The following is a 13,578-nucleotide window of genomic DNA, read 5'->3' as shown; positions in this document are numbered from 1 at the left end:
GATAATTTATATGAAAGAATCTGGCACACAGAGGATATTCTGCTTCTCCTCATGACCCTGTCTCAAGAAGCCTAGAGAGCTCTTTTAAATCAATAAGAGAATGGATACTCCAATAAAAAAAAAATAGGCAAAAGATAGAAGCAACTAATAAAATAATACATTTTAATGTATAAAATGTATAAAATATAATACCATGTACAAACAAATATACAGCCATATATACACACTTCATTAACCAAAAAAGGCAAATGGGGAAAAAAAAAAAGAAAAAAGGCAAATAATAACAATAAGAAAATATCATTTCCACTTAGCTTGACAATGTTTAGCAACTATTTACTCATAAACACAGTGTGCTGGGGCGCCTGGGTTCCTCAGTCGTTAAGCGTCTGCCTTCGGCTCAGGTCATGATCCCGGGGTCCTGGGATCGAGCCCCACGTCGGGCTCTCTGCTCGGCGGGAAGCCTGCTTCTCCCTCTCCCACTCTCCCTGTTTGTGTTCCCTTTCTCGCTGTGTCTCTCTCTCTGTCAAATAAATAAATAAATAAAATCTTAAAAAAAAAAAATAAATAAACACAGTGTGCTTCCATTCACAATTTATAAACTACTTGTATTCTTTTTATGTGAACTACCTAGTCATACCTTTTGCCCACTTTTCTAATGTAGCATTGCTCTTTTCCTTATTGGTTCATAAAAGCTCTTTATATATTAGATTTTAACCTTTTGATTACCATATGTGTTACACATACTTTTCTAGTTTGTCATTTGTCTTTTGACTTGTTTATGGTATTTTGGCTGTGCAGAAGTTTAAAAATCTTTAAATGGTCAAAATCATCAATGAATGTTTCCTTGTTAGCTCAGCAAAGAGGATAAAGTTTCACAATACACAGCATGGGAAAGTCTATCCCTAATATGCGATTGTTGGCTTAAGTAGCATGGACTGCAACCACTTTACATTTAGATCTTTTATGTCTCACTGCTCTGATTGAAATTTTCTCATTATGTAGTGTTCCTATGTAGACTTGTCTTCCAACATAGATGTGAGCCCAGGGAGAAAATACACTGATCACACAGACTTGAGTATTCTAGTCTTCTCAAAGTTGCCTATCTCACTGAAAATTAATTGACTATGATCAGGGCACCTGGGTGGCTCAGTCAGTTAACCGTCTGACATTTGATCTCAGCTCAGGTCTTGATCTCAGGGTCTTGAGTTCAAGCCCAGTGTGGAGTCACTTAAAAAAAAAAAGAAAATTAATTGACTGCGATCTGGTTTATACATTGGTCTAATGAGTTTCGTTAGTGTGAGTCTGCCCTTATCTCAGTGCTGACAAAATCAGGTCCCTAAGCTATATGTAAGTCCAAGAGTTGGACTCTAGGTTGTGTTAATTCATCCAGAACTTCCTGAGAAATGTCAGTCTCACCACTTTTTCTTGGAGATAATCCCCAACATTTCCATGGCTATGCAAGTATCTTTCTCAATAATAAGTGGTAGAGGTGAAGGTGCCAGAAACCCTGTAACTAATAATAATTAATAATCATACCTTCCCCCTAATTAAGTATTTTTTAGGTGCCTGGCACTGTTCTTGGTATGTGTAACAGACTATTTAACAGCTACAACATTCCAACATAACATAAACAACATTAATTTCTGACTTACAGGTGAAGAAAAAGGGGCCCAGAGAGACAGAGTAACTTGATCGAAGTTACTAAGTCAGAAAGTAGTGCTGCCAGTATTTGAACCCTGGACTGTCTGCTTTCCTCTGTGCTTGTGTTTGTCATAGTTGATTATGATCCTGTCTTGAAATCTCCCTTTAGCTTAGAGATCTTCACTGTTACCTAATTATTCCACTAACTATACCAAAAATAAATTGATAACATTTTTCCCCACTAAGTTCTTCATTTCTTTCTGAATTGTCAAATCTCCAGCGCTTACAGACACATCTGAGCACCCTGTGGGTAACACATAGGGAGCTCCTGCCAAATCCCTCTTCCCGGGAAGTATGGGCATCCATTCTTCCACTATCGTCATGGCTGCTGTGTCGAATTTAAAATATAAAGGGTTTCTTGTGCATTGTCTTCCAGCCAGAAGAAGCAGCCATAGGCTGACACATTCCATATGAGGCCGTGGGCCTCCAGGAAAATGTCTTTCTCTTGGTGTTTTTTTTTTTAAAGTATTGATTTAGCTCTTCGTTTTCTGACTGAATATAGACCTTTACCAGTTCCAGGTGGCTTAGTAATGTTCAGATAACTAAAATGGACCAGCCTATAAATGAATTGAGTTATTCGGAAGATATAAAAATACTGTGCAATTTTGTTTTATGTAGTGCTATTTTTATGAGAGTTAGAAAACGTTCTGTAGACAGAACAGTGGAAAACAGAAAGGGAGACAGCATTGTGCCACAGGAAGAAACAAGAGAGAGAAACCTGGAAAGAAAGAAGGGAAATTAATAATTGATTATCACTTACTATTGACAGTCACCGTGCTAGATCCACCCTTTATATCATCTTGTTTAATCTCTACAGCCACCCTGGAACATAGATTTATTGCATCCATTTCGTGGATTAGGAAACAGGCTCAGAAAGGTTAAGTAACTTGCTCAAGGGCACACAGCTAGTTCATGCAGAGCTGGGATTTGAGTGCAGTTCTCTCATCACCCTTGGTGTGCTGGGTACAGAAAGGAAGAATAGATCACAAAACTCAAACTGAAGCCTAGCAGAGAACTGAGGAGATCAAAGTGAAACTGACAGGGGACCGGAGAAAAGGATGATCACAGTGACAGAGGAGTTTGTGCTAGCTGTTAGTAGGTGCTGTGGTCTCTGAGTCTGAGTCCTGCCCACTTGGAGCAGGGCAGGAGCAGGTGGCTGGAGTGGGTCCCGATGGGGGTGAGGATGGCTGGAGGGCCTCATCCAGTCAGAGGGGCTGCTGGTTCCAGCACAGCTGAGAGTCTGAGTTAAGGCAAAGAGATGGTTGGGCTGGGCCTGAGACAGGGACCCTGGTCTCTCTAGGATGGTGGGGACACTGGGTTCAAGGGAATGGCTCCCCCTTTTGGAGGAGCACTCTCCTTGTCAAAGTCTTACATCAGTAAATCGAGACTTAATCACCATGGTACCAGTAATGCCCCAGCAACCCATCAAGATCTTTCCTGATGATTTGAGTGAGAAAGCCACGGGAAGGTTTCAATGCATTCAAAAAAACACTTACGAAAAGCACACTTTCTATTGCCAGACATGACTTAAATGATGGGGACCAAATGATATTGCCAAAATACTTTGATTCCTGCTCTTTAGAGCTAGAGTCTGGTGGGGGGGAGACAGATACTAATCACATGATCATATATCAAATTAGCGTAAAATTGAAATTTTAACAAGTACTTATTATGAAAGGTACACAATACTATAAGGTACGGCTTCCCTGAGAAAGAATGCCTGTGCTGTGATGCAGGGAATAAGAAGAGTTAATTACTTGAAGGAAGAGTATTATATTCCAGATAAAGGAATCATTAAGTGCAAAGTTCCCTTGTTTTAAATGGTTCATCCTGGAGGAGGGAGGCTTAGTGCACCATCGGGGCTTTGCACACATTTTACATTCTATCTGGACATCTCCTTTCCTAACTGGAAACTTCCCTAATGGTCAACAAGTCCACATTTCAGGGTGAACTTCATGCTTCTGTTTTTAGACATAATATACGTTTCATTTATTCATGCATACATGCAAGTACCCATCTATCCAATCAGATCTCCAACCAAGTATCTATTTATCTGTTTGTTCATTACCTATTCATATATCCATTTAATCATCGATCATACCAATTATCAATCCATGTGTCTGTCTACCCATCCACCAGACTACCATCCATCAGTCCATGTATCTATACATCTACACATGTTTTATCTCTCCATGTGTTTATATATCCATTTACCTATCATCCACCTACTATTCATCCAGCCATTTACCCACATATCCATCTATTTATTTATCCATTCATGTATCCATTTATTCATTTATCCCTCTGCAACATAATAAGAAATATGTTTCGTCTCTAACCCCAGTTCCTGACAGTACTCTGAAAACCCTTATAATTTCCTGAGTGATGGGGGTGATAGAATTGTCTTTCACAGAGGTCCCAAATCCCTTGGAATTTGCTGGGTGATAAGATTACCGTTTGTTCTAATGATGTGACTCTTGGTGGGCTCCTGAATAGCTTCAGGATGGGGACGTGTCACCAGATAGATCAAGTCATAATTGGATGCTTGAAACTTTTGGCCTCACCTCTCCCCATTTTCTGAGGAGAGGAGAGGGGCTGGAGATTGAGTTAATAATTAATCATGCCTATATGATGAAACTTCCATAAAAATCCCTAAAGCATGAGGTTTATTTTTTTATTTTTATTTTTTTAAAGATTTTGTTTATTTATTTGACAGAGAGAGACGCAACAAGAGAGGGAACACAAGCAGGGGAGTGGGAGAGGGAGAAGCAGGCTTCCTGCTGAGCAGGGAGCCCAATGTGGGGTTCCATCCCAGGACCCTGAGATCATGACCTGAGCCGAAGGCACACGCTTAACGACTGAGCCACCCAGGCGCCCCAGGGTTTAGACAGGCTCTGGGTTGGTGAATCCATCCATGTACTGGAAGAGTGGACACCCCAACCACCACAGGGACAGAAGCTTCTGTGCTTGAGAACCTTCCAGAACTTGCCCTATGTTCCTCTTCATCTGGTTATTCATTTGTATCCTTTACAAACTGGTAAATGTGGGTAAAGCATTTCCCTGAGTTTTATAAGCCATTATAGCAAATTCTCCGACCTGAGGAGGGGCTTGTGGGAAGCTCCAATTTATAGCTAAGTTGGACAGGAGTGTGGGTAGCCTGGGAACCCACTACTTGTGATTGGTATCTGAATTGGGGGGGCAGTCTTGTGGGGATAAGCCCTTAATTTGTGGGATCTGGACTAACTTCAGGTAGTGTCAGAATTGTTTAATGTGAGGAAAAACTGCAGACATTTGGTGTCAGAAGTGTAATGAGTGGAGAAACAAGTCTTCTTTTACCTTCCTTCCAACCAACCAACCATTTATTTATGTAACCATTCACCCATTCTTCCACTCATTCATCCATCCATCCATCTGTGTATTCATCCATTTATCATCCATTCATTTAATCATCCAAGTATTCATCCATCTTCCATCCATTTATTTACCCACTGATGTATTCATCCATTTCTATTGCTGCTGTGACCAATTACCACAATCTTAGTGGCTTAAAACAACACAGACCATCTTATACAGATTGTCTCCAACTTATGATGGTTCAACTTAAGATTTTCCGATTTTACAATGGTGTAAAAGCAATATGCATTCAGTAGAAACCATACTTTGAATTGTGAATTTTGATCTTTTCCTGGCTAGCCATATGTTATACTACCCTCTCTCATGATGCTGGGTAGCAGCAGTGAGCACAGCTCCCAGTCAGCTGGGTACAACAACCAATACACTTACAACCACTCTGCACCCATACAACCATTCTGTTTTTCACTTTCAGTACAAATTCATAAATTCCATGAGATATTCAACATTTATTATAAAATAGGCTTTGTGTTAGATGGTTTTGCCCAACTATAGGCTAATGTAAGTGTTCTGAGCATGTTTAAGGTAGGAGAGGCTAAGCTAGGATGTTCAGTAGGTTAGGTGTATTAAATGCATTTTTGACCTAGGGTATTTTCAACTTAACGATGGGTTTATCAAGATGTAACCCCGTTCTAAGTTAAGGAAGATCTGTAGTTCTAGAATTCAGAAGTCCAAAATAGGTCTTAAGGGTTAAAATTAAAATGTTGGTAGAGTTGTAGTCCTTTTGGGAGAGTTGGTTTTCTTACCTTTTCCAGCTGCTAGAGCCCGCCTGCATTCCTGATCTATTGTCTCCTTCCTCCAAGTTTAAAACCAGCATGTACATGCACCTTCAAATTTTCAAATCTTCAGAGTGTAAAATCACTATCTATGTGCATCTTCAAAGCTCTCTCTGATTGTGTCCCTTCTGCCTTCCTCTTATAAAGATACTTGTGATTACATTGGGTCCATCCAGATAATCCAGGATAATCTTCCTATTTCAAAGTCAGTTGATTAGCTAATTTAATTCCCCTTTGCCACGTAATCTAAGATATTCACAAATTTTTAGGAATTAAGACATAGACATTTTGGGGGCCATTATTCTGCTTACCATACCATTCATCCTTTTATGCTTTAATCCATCCAGTTCATTCATTAGTTCATCTTTGTGTTCATCTACCAATCCATTAATTTGGTCATCCACTCACTGATCTATTTATGTACCTATGTATCTATGTATCTGTCTATCATTTATCAAGTTCCCCATCCATCCATCCAACCATCAAATTGTCCATTTATTTATCCATTCATCCAACCAGTCATTCACTTGCTCACCACCTATTCATCTGTCATATCAGCAATCCATCCTAATTTCATTATTTCCATTTATCCATTCAACATCCATTCATCTACCAATAATTCATGCATCAATTTATCCACCTATCTAACCATCCATCTAATCATTCATGAGCTACCCTTATCTACCTTGCCTCTGACTTTTTAATTAACTAAATAGTACCCTTTCAAGACCCCAAACACACGTGCGCACATACACACACACACCAAAATTTGGACCTAATGACCAAAACAGGTCATCCTACCTGGTAATTTATTCTCAACCACCTCTTTTTCTGATCCCAACTCCAAAAGACTTGGAGTTCCTGGATCCTAAGACTCTCTCAGTTTTGCCTGTAGTAATTTGTACTGGCTGTATGCCAATGGATCTTCCTGTAATCTTAGTTTATGGAACCCTGCCTGTGTTGACTCTGTGTTGACCCTGATCTGCCCTTCTCCTGGTTATGCCCAGGAGTGAAGAGAATAAGCAAACCTGCAGTATGTGAGTGTGTGCATTGGGAAGGTTCTGGATTAGAGCTGTGTGTCTCAATGTTTTTTCTGCTCTACTATCCCTGCTTCCAATAAGGAGGTTTGAATGAGAGTTATACTCTTCACAATCTAGGTTGATTTTTTTCCCCACAGGGAAGACAAATAATACTGAAAACACTTGTAATATGATGGTCAAAAAAGCATTTTGAGGGGCGCCTGGGTGGCTCGGTTGATTGAGTGTCCAACTCTTGATTTCGGCTTAGGTCATGATCTTGGAGCTGTGGGGTTGAGCCCCGTGTCGGCTCCATGCTCAGTGGGGAGTCTGCTTCTCTCCCTCTCTGCCCTCCCCCTGCTCGTGCTCTCTTTCTCTCTAAAATAAATAAATAAATCTTAAAAAAATTTTTTGAAAATATGAAAAAAGTCATTTAAAAATCTCAGAAATTGCCATTAGATAAGGACAAACTAAATAAATATGGTGCACTTTATTTTTAACAAGTTTTGTTTCCCCCTCAGACTTTTCCCCCGAAGATACTACTAATAAGGTGAGAAAGCACGTATTACTGAAGCATAGTGGCAGTAACTGCCACGTCACCACTCATCCACAAATGCCACTATAGTTTACAGTTGTCAGGCTGGTGATGGTCTCTCAGCACTGGCTGAGCCACAGGTAAGGTAGACTGTGGGCTCTGCGACATTCCCGGCACTCAGCTAAAATACCACCCCCTGCTGTGTGGCTCAGGAGAGCACTTCAGAATACAAATAAATAGGAGTGACACTATTATAAGAATACCCACTCCCATTTATTTGTTTTCTAAAAGGTATTTCATTAGAGGCAAGACACTTGCCATGTACCTCGTCATCGGCCCTGTCAAGACACAACCACTGAGGACAACGACTGAATGACTGCCAGGTTCCTATAGAGTTTTAAGGTAAAAAAATCCATCATGGGCACAAGTTTAAACTGGAATGAAACTGTTTGAGCAAATCTTGGTAGACCAGCTCCTGTCCCGCAGATACCCTGAATTCGTTGAGCGAGCAGAAGCGCTGGTACGTCTTCATGGAGCTCAAAACTGGCCCTTTGGGGGCACAGTCTACACTTTTTCAAAACCATTCAAGGAAGACTTAATGGAAATTGTGCTGCTATCAGAGCCTTGGCCAAAAGAATATTTCAGAAATGAATGAAGAGGGGCAGTGCTCTAGCAATTCTCTATGACTGACTGGCAGTCTGGTCTGGGAAGATACCACTTCTTAGCAGTTGGGAGATTCTAGGGCCCTGAATCAAAAGATTTTGAAGGCACTGACATTCCAACACTGGGAGGTCACTGGTTTATGAGTAGGAGCTCTGGCCATCACCAAGACATGAGCAAATTATACATAAAGTGTTTATACTTTAACATCTCGTATAAAACACTACTTGAAATCCTCAACAATAATTCTTAGGTTTATGCCAAAGCTCTTTCACATGCTACATCTCATTTGATCCTTACAACAACTCTGAGAAATTGCCTAGACAGGGTATATCCCCATTTTACAGATAATCTAGAAAGTCGATGTCCAGAGATGGCAAACAGTTTTCACGCTGCGCACCATTCCCAGTTGGAGCTGTTGAGGACAGGAGGGGACAATATAAGAATGCCTACCATGCTTTTCCTCAGCAAAAACATGGAAACCGATTAAATTTAAAAACTGTAGTGCTTTCTTCCTAGAGGGTAAAACAGTGCCGCTTCTTTTATTGTTAATTTGCAGGTGGTCGTCTCTGAGTTGGTCAGTTACGCTGATGGTAGAATTGTGTTCACAAGGACAAGGATTCCACCACACCTTGAGGCTTGGTGAAGAACCTCGGCTTAAGCAAGTTTTTACGGCTAAAATTATCTAACTGTCGCTGCAGGAAAGTACACTGCTGAGTGAGAATGAAGGATTTATGGAACTGTTTCAGGGTAGGGTGACTGGTGTTTTAAAAAAAATCCTGCCCAAGAACATGTGAGGTATGACTTTTTATAAATCATAGTTACTAAAAGTGAGCAGTCATATGTATAAACTCAGATTAAAAAAAAAAATAAAAACAGTAGTAGTGTTTAGACATGCGTGAGAGAGCTCTGCAGCACTTTAAGAGTTAAATCAGTCAGATTAAATCATAAGGGATGGAAGCCATATATTACCAGAACTCACTTTAAAAGACAAAAGGTGGCTCAGGTCATGATTTCAGGGCCCTAGGAGTCCCGCATTAGGCTCCCTGCTCAATGGGGAGCCTGCTTCTCCCTCTGCCACCCCCCCCCCCCCCCGCCGCTTGTGCTCTTTCTCTCTCTGTGTCAAATAAATAAATAAAATCTTAAAAAAAAAATAAACCAAATGATTAAAAAAAAAAAAAAAAGACAAAAGTTCCCTCAGGCCAAAGGCAAGAAGAACGGAGATTGACTTCAGTCAAATCAGTGGAAGAATTAGTATGTTTCAAAAAAGAGTGAGTCAACAGAAGGAGGAAGGTCTACACAGGACAGGGGGAAATGAGGGCCCGAGGAAAGGATGTAATAATGGAGTAATTAACAATTTGTCGAGCAGTTTTCATGTGCTAAGTAGTTTGAATGAATCATTTAATCCATACAACAACCCTGTTATCGGGATCAAAAAAACTTCACTGGTGGTAAATCTGGGATTTGAACCAGATCTGTTGGCCTCCAAAGCCCGTGGGCTTAACTAGTCTTACCCAGTTTTGTCCCGGGAAAGGGTGCTTTTGGCAGGCCAGGGCACTGCCACTGGCTACACACATTCTTTTATTTCTTCTTTGGAAGTTACCTCCACACACCATGGGTCACTGTTGGGGATCTCCTCAGTGGCCAGCCACAGACACGTGATTTTTGAGCTATAAGGGAGAAGAGACTTGACATTGTCCACTCTCCTTTTACAGATGAAATCTGGAACTTTATTTCTGCAAACTGCCACGAACACCTCTCCCCCAGCTCTGGGGAATAAGGTCCTTGACCCAGGAGGGGAATTCCATTTTTGGCAGTGAGATGTGATTCTAAAGGAATGCAGTTGATTTTCTTATGTGACTTGTTATGTTACTCATGGTCTAATCAGAAAACAAAAAACTCTGAGAGGTTAAAACATAAGGACTTTATTTGAGGACAAACAGGCCCAGGACTAGCACACCTATAAACTGCCTTGGAATTGTATGCAAGGGCAGCATTATTGGAAATAAGCACATGGCCTCATAGGATATTACTCTGAAAGACAAAATTCATTGGGGTGAGAAGTCTTGGCATACTTCTGCTTTCCTGACCTTGACTGAGGCAGATCCTTCCAGCATAGGCTCTCATGGCACCATGTGCCACTCCTTTATGGCACTTACCACTGCTGTGATGTTACATTTGTTGGCACGATTATTTGACTAATGCCTGTCACTTCCATAGACTGTACACGCTCCACAGGGGCTGAATTTGTGCTGCATTTTATTCATCATTTTATCCCTGGCACCTAATACAATGCTATGAAAGTCAGAGCTAGGCATTCAGTAAATTTTCTTTCAGTGAATGTCTTCCATTTTAAACATCAGTCTCCTTAAGTATCTTCCCAAGAGAAATGAAAACATATGTCCACACAAAGACTTGTATGTGAATGTTCCTAGTCGTGATATTCATCGTGGCCCCAAAGTGGCAACAATCCAAAGGTCCACAAGCCGGTGAGTGGATAAACAAAAGGTGGCGTATCCATACGATGGAATACCATTCAGCAATAAAAAAAGAACAATGCATTCTACAACCTGGATACACCACAAAGATACTATGTTAAGTGAAATAAGCCAGACACGAAAGACTACATATTATACTATTCCACATGTGTGAAATTTCTAGAAAAGGAAAAATTACAAAGAAGAAAGCAGTTCCATGGTTGCCTGGGCCTGGAGGGTGGGAGTAGGGATTGCCTGTATATGGGAAGAGAGGAACTTTTAGAGGTGATGGAAATGTTCTAAAATTGGGTTGTGATGATAGTTGCACAACTGTATAAATTTACTAAAAATCACCAAACTGTACATTTGCAGTGGCGAACTGTATGGCATGGGAATTATGCCTCAATAAAGCTGTTAATGTTTTAAAAAAATCCAATCTCCTTAGTCATTTTATCCCAACTCATGTTCTATGGAGTATTATCTCTGTGGGGCATTGTGCCAGGGACTACTAGTTGAGTCTCTCGACTCTTTAGTAAGAGAACCTCAATTTTTTCTAAAAGATTTTATTTATCTATGATAGAGAGAGCACAAGTGGTGGGGAGGGGCAGAGAGAGAGGGAGAAGCAGGCTCCCCACTCCATCCCAGGACCCCGGGATCATGACCTGAGCCGAAGGCAGACGCTTAACCGACTGAGCCACCCAGGCTCCCCAAGAACCTCAATTTTCCTTCCAAGGAAATGTGGACTGGTACTCAAGCAGACATCTTGGACCTTGGAAATGAAAGCAAAGATGGTGGAGCAAAAATATTAAAGCTTGGATTCCTGACAATCCCATACAACTGCTATGCCATTCTTGAACTGCCTGCTTCCCATATTTCTTTTATGCAGAACAAAAATAAATTTCAATTTTATTATACCTTTTTTTCTGTTATATGTAGCCAAATTGAATCCCAATACCAGTTTTAATAGGTATTAAATGAAAAGAGGGTTCTGTGGTCAAATAATTCTGAGAATTATTAAAGTTTAACCAATTTCATTAATGCAAGACCTCTCAGTTTTTAATATGCTAATGAGCAATGGCAACCTCTAAGATGGGCTAGAGTATGCACAACTTCCTAAACCAACTTGACCCCAAAACCTCTTTTTTTTTTAATCTTTTATTTTATTATTTTTTTTTTTTTAAGATTTTTTATTTATTTATTTGACACAGAGAGCACAAGCAGGTGGAGTAGCAGCAGAGGGAGAGGGAGAAGCAGGCTTCCCGCCGAGCAGGGAGCCCGATGCGGGGCTCGATCCCAGGACCCTGGGATCATGACCTGAGCCGAAGGCAGACGCCCAACGACTGAGCCACCCAGGCGCCCCAAATCTTTTATTTTTTTTAAATAGGCTCCATGCCCAACATGGGACTCGAACTCAAAACCCCAATATCAAGAGTTGCATGCTTTACCAGCCAGCTGAGCCAGCCAGGTGTCCCCTGAAACTTATTTTTATCGGATCATCTCATGGGATGAATGATTTAGGGGCAATGGGAAATGTTGCTTTAAAAAATTTACATTTTGCTTCTTCCTTTCTAATTCATACTTCTAGGCTGATCTTTTTTAAACATAAAGTTGATGATATAACATACCTGTATAAAATCCTTGAACAGGGTGCTCAGTTGGTTAAGCGACTGCCTTCGGCTCAGGTCATGATCCTGGAGTCCCAGGATCGAGTCCCGTATCCGGCTCCCTGCTTAGCAGGGAGTCTGCTTCTCCCTCTGATCCTCCCCCCTCTCACGCTCTCTCTCTCTGTCTCATTCTCTCTCTCAAATAAATAAATAAAATCTTAAAAAAAAATAAAATAAAATCCTTGAACAATTCCTATAGGATAAATTTCAAACTCCTTTATGTAATGAATAAGACCTTTTGTGATTTGGCCCTTGCCTTCTCTCTAGCCTCATCCTAGCAATCTCCTTTTCACATCACAAACAATTTGCACTGTTGAGAACTGTGCATGTTCTCCCTGGTCTCTTTGACTCTGCATATGCTACACCACTGTGAGTGGAACACTTTCTACCTGCCACCTTGACTGGTATTCCACCTCTGATCCTTTAAGACCAGGCTGACGTATGAACTCCATTCATGCTTTGAGCAATTCCTACTATGTATCAGGCAACACACTAGCACTTGGGTTCCAAAGCCAAATAAACATAATCCCTGCCCTGGAGGGATATCAGATCAAATGAAGTTAGACAAGTACTGTATTAGTCAGAGTCTGCTAATGGCCATAATAAACAATCCTCCCATTTCAGTGACTTGGCATTAAGATAGTTCATTTCTCACTCTCGGCACGGTCCATTGCGGGTAAGCACAGGGGTTCTGCTCCATGCAGTCAGTCAGGGACCCTGGCTCATTCCATTGCCACTTCTGGGGGCCTCTAAGTCCTCCACTGGATAGTTTTGCATCTGGCCAGCAGATGAGGAAAGGAGAAGAGTTTGGAGGCTCACATAGGAGGTTTTGGGGGATGCCTAGAAATGAGATATATCTATCACTTCTGTCCAGATTCCATTATCCAGAATTTAGTCACGTGGGCCTATCTGATTACTGATAAATGTGGTTTTGCTATGAGCCTAGGACGAATATGAAATGGGCTGGTGCAAATAGCCTTTTCTGTGACACAGATATATAAACAAGAACAATAAAGAAGCTCACGGTCTAATGGAGGAAACAGACAAGTCAACAGAGGCAGGAAGGCAAGAAAGAACATGATCAGGCAGGATGTAACCTGTATTTATGGAGTTACTATCAGAAAGTTCTAGAACTGCTGGGAGCCCTTCTGTGGCTCCCGTTTAGAGCTCCTAAGAATTGCTCTTCTAGGGCCCTCTGTAAATATGGACATACTATACGGTCCAGAAAGTTGTGCATCATTGCTGTCACCTCTGAAACAGACCTTCAGGGCCTCTTAGTGCCAACCATCTCTTGTCCCAGCAGCTGCTATGGTGTCCGGCTCTGCATGGGCTCCATTT

At 41.1% G+C, this 13,578-nt stretch overlaps 1 long non-coding RNA gene across 2 annotated transcripts in view; it reads left to right on the top strand.

Moving 5' to 3' along the window:
• LOC118554082 (uncharacterized) overlaps window positions 1-10,808 on the top strand; it is a 53,442-nt gene extending 42,634 nt beyond the window's left edge. The window contains exon 4 of one of the 2 annotated variants that reach the window (XR_013442058.1): window positions 8,659-10,808. This is a non-coding gene — a long non-coding RNA (uncharacterized LOC118554082). Of the gene's footprint in view, window positions 1-7,730; window positions 7,834-8,658 lie in introns of those variants that run through there. The other variant, XR_013442057.1, reaches the window with a different exon arrangement.
• The last annotated feature ends 2,770 nt before the right edge of the window (window positions 10,809-13,578 follow it).

This window comes from Halichoerus grypus, chromosome 10 (genome assembly GCF_964656455.1).
Source record: "Halichoerus grypus chromosome 10, mHalGry1.hap1.1, whole genome shotgun sequence".
Lineage (NCBI taxonomy): Eukaryota > Metazoa > Chordata > Mammalia > Carnivora > Phocidae > Halichoerus > Halichoerus grypus.
The sequence above is the reverse complement of the archived record's forward strand: the minus strand, read 5'-3'. Positions and strand labels throughout refer to the sequence as shown.